Consider the following 4003-nt stretch of genomic DNA (forward strand, 5'->3'; position numbering starts at 1 on the left):
AGAGAGTCTAGTGCACAGCACAGAGAATTCCATGAATTCTCAGCCTTCTTGTGATAAGATCATAAAATTATAACTCTAGAACTGGAAGTCATTTAATCAGACCTCATATTACAAATGAGTAAACTGAGACCCAAACAAGTAACTTACCCAAGGTCACAGAGGTATTATCATATTTCTATTGCAGGTTAAGGTTTACAAAACTTTTATTAAGCTCCAAACAAGGACTCCATGAAGTATCACTGTTTTGCAGATAAGGAAACTGAGGCTCAGAATTGTTTAGTGACTTGTCCAAGGTCAAAAAAGTGTCAAAGGTGAGGTAAACCCAGATCTCCTAAATATCGTGCTTTTTCTTTTGGACTGTGTAACATCGTCATTCAGGTGCTAAATGGCAAGAAAAAGGCTAATGGGACAAAGTAGAACAAAGTAAGTGTTTAAATGACCTCTTCCTTTCCTCCTATTGTTCATACTCCCCCAGAAGACAAATATATTTGGAGCTACCCCATACCCTTTCCCATAGGAATAATTCAGGGGATGGTAAAGTCCTGATCTCTGCATACCATAGCTTTGTTCTCCAGCTGAAGGAGCGATGGGGAGTCCCCTTCTTTGCCTAAGAGGTAGGAAATTAATCTCTCTTTCATCCTAGAATGTTGGATCCCAGAACTCTCAAACTTGGGGTTGCCCGTGAGTCCACCCCATGGCTGACACTGCCCAGGAAATCTTCCTTTTCTGGATAGAAAGCTAGACTTTGAAATCACAAGGCCAAGGTTGAAATTCCTGCCTCTACTATAACATAAGGGATTAAAGTTAAGAACACTCTCCATGAGTTTTCCTCTCCAGTTTCTTGGTCATGAAAGCAAGTCCTTGTCTGCTCCTTCCATGCTTCTGCAGGAATATATACATGCTTCGGCAAGAGCTCTTCCAGTACTCTGGCTTCTGAGATTTCTTTGACTGGGAAAGGTCATACTCAGGACTTCTCTCAGGCAGAGTACGCAAGCTCTTATCTATCTCTTCTGGGTGCTTCAATTGGAAGTCACCATCAATTTCTCCTGGGTTGAATGAAAGAAGAAACTCCCTACCCCTGCCCTAGGAATCTAGGAAAAAGGTTTAAGGGACACATTGACTCAATGAAAAGACCATAAAAGGGCAGCAATCTGTTACTTTATACATCATGAGAAAGGGCAGCCCAGCCCTCCTTTCCCCAACAAGACTGCATCCTCCTGAATGCCGGTCAGCCAATCATCTTGAGGGCAACCTTAATAACTGAAGAACATAACACTTCCCTTTTAACCAGGTGCAGCTGGACATACTCACCTTAAACAGGGGAAGAGTTGGCTCACATACCCATATTCTATAGGAGGAAGAGTATGCTGATTCAATTGATCAGAGGAAAACTCCCAGATCAATCCTCCCTTACATACAGATTAAGAAAATAAGGCTCAGAGAGGGTGTTACTTGCCCAAGGTCACAAATGCAGTAAGTTAGATTTTTAAAACTACATTAGGTGCCCCTCTTAAGGACTTTTTAAAGTATTATGGCACCTATTTTACAGATGAGGAAGCTGAGGCTCAAAATGGTTAAGTGACTTGTCCAGGATCACATAGCTAGAAAGTATAAAAGGTGATACTCAAATCATGTGATGTGAATGTGGATCTTCCAAATCCAACTCTGGTGTTCTTTCCACTGTATACATACATGCTGCCTCTTTCTATAGAAGGGATAATAATTTTCCACTGTCAATCTCCCAGCATCGTTGGGAGGAAAGGACAAAGTAAACATTGAGGATCTATAAAGATATGAAATGGTATTATTATTGTTATTGTTGCTGTTATTATTTAGTGCCCCCAAAGGATACAGACGCTTTGCTTACTGCATCCGTACCTCTTTATTTTCTTTCTCTCCCTTCCTTTTCTCCTTTATCCTTTCTTCCTTACTTATTTCTTTACCTTCTCCCTTCATCCCTCCTACTGGCATCCCACAGCTCTGAGGGTGCAGAAAGTTGCTGAGCCATGGCCTACAGCTCTCTTAGGAGAGCTGCTCAGCTGAGGAGATTAAGTCAAGTTCTGAGCTTCCTGCCTCCACCAGGAGGTTGCCCAACCATTCACTTAGCAATGCTTACATACCACCAAACCACACAGTAACTGTTGGGGAGAAATTGAAGCAATTTAAGTAGAGCAGAAAAACATATAATAGTCTTGTTGAACAGGGGAAGGCATCTGATGGTGATGCCCAGGAAACTCGGTCTAATGAGGTCATCGCCCATGTTGTTTGTAATCCCCAAACAGCTGGTTTGACAGATGCTCCTAAGCATTGGTCTCTCTCCCCACTGCTATGCCTGCCAGGGCACTTTCAGGTGAGCAGGTTGCCCAATTGAGGGAGAAACAGCTTGACCTCCACAGATGCCTGCTGCATTTCAAAACTGGGGTGCTTACCAACAATATTAATATGAAGGCATCATGTTGTATCAGAATGAGCACTGGTCTGAACATCATCCAACAATATATACCACAATAAATTCCAAGTACATCAGATCTATTTTTTTAAGAATGAGGAAACTTTGCATCTTTTACACTTGTGAATATGCTTTTAAATGGTTTATTGGAAGATAAATTATTCCTCACAGAAAATTTTAAGAGATATTAACTGTGAGTTAATATTTAAATGTGCCATTAAAAAAACAATATACCGAGAACAAGAAAAAAGGAAACTGGGGAAAACTTCACATCAAAATTTTTCTGTATTATGTTATTTATGCATTTTGTTTTGACATTACCTTTTTGAATATATCCCTGCCCACCAAAAGTGTTGCTGTGAATACTTTAGTGTATACGGATCTTCCTGTCTTTGACTTTCTTCTAGAATAATCTTAGCAGTGGGATAGATCTCTGGTCAAAGAATATGGATATTTTGGTTACTTTGGTTTTTTTTTTTTTTAAATAAAGAATTGTTCCAAATTGCTTTTTCATAATGATTGGACCAATTGCATCAAATATTTCTGATAACTTTTATTGGTGCCTTTTTATATCACCATAATTTTCCCCAACATCAATCTCCTTTCTTCTTCCAGCTATCCCATATGACAAGTGATATCTTTTTAAAGAAAGGAGAAGCTAAAGAAGAGGAAAAGTAAGCATAACTAATGAATACATTGGAAAAATATGAAAAATATGTCAATATACAAAACTCATGGAACTCCCACCTCTGCTAAGAGCTGATTGGGGGTATCTCTCAAATCTCTTTTTTAGAGCCATGCTTATTCTTTATAATTTTGCATCAAATATTTTAATAAAAGTCTAACATACAGAATTGATACATAGTTGACATAATTTTTTAGTAAAATTATGCTTTACTAAATAGTCCAAGGATGTGAGCTGACAGTTCCTAAAATAATACTTGTTATCAACACACACACACACAGGTTCAGAACCTCTAATAATCAAAGAAAAGTAAATTAAAACAACTCTGTGATTCAAGCTGAAAATCATCAAATTAGCAAATATAATAAAAGATGACAAAATTCAACACTTGGTGCAGCTGGGTTAAAAAAGGTATGTATACATCTCTTTTGGGTGGAATGGATAAAGCACAGAACTTGCAGTAGGGAAGGCCTACCTCAGACACTTGATAGCCTTGTGATCCTGGAAAAGTCACTTATTTAGCTTCTGTCTGTCCCAGTTTTTTTCTTCTGTAAAATGGGGATATTAATAGCCCCTACCTCCCATGGTCTTGTGAGAATGGAATGAGATAACAGACGTAAAGCGTTTTGCAAACCTCAAAGTCCTCTACCATCTCAAGCTATTATTCATTATACTTTTACTAGGATCTACCAAAATTGGTCCAGATTGTTAACAGCTGAATAATAGGGTCAAATAATGAATCACAAAAATGTGCAAACCCTTCGACTCATTGGTCACTCTTGCTTCTATATGTCTAAGACATTATTGATAGGAGAAAAAAAGACCTGTCTGAACAAAAATACCCCCTACCGGCCCAATCTATGACAGAA

Source organism: Petaurus breviceps, unplaced genomic scaffold (assembly GCF_028583685.1).
Source record: "Petaurus breviceps papuanus isolate PSGF00001 unplaced genomic scaffold, PetGlider_PUasm1.0 90919, whole genome shotgun sequence".
Taxonomy (NCBI): Eukaryota; Metazoa; Chordata; class Mammalia; order Diprotodontia; family Petauridae; genus Petaurus; species Petaurus breviceps.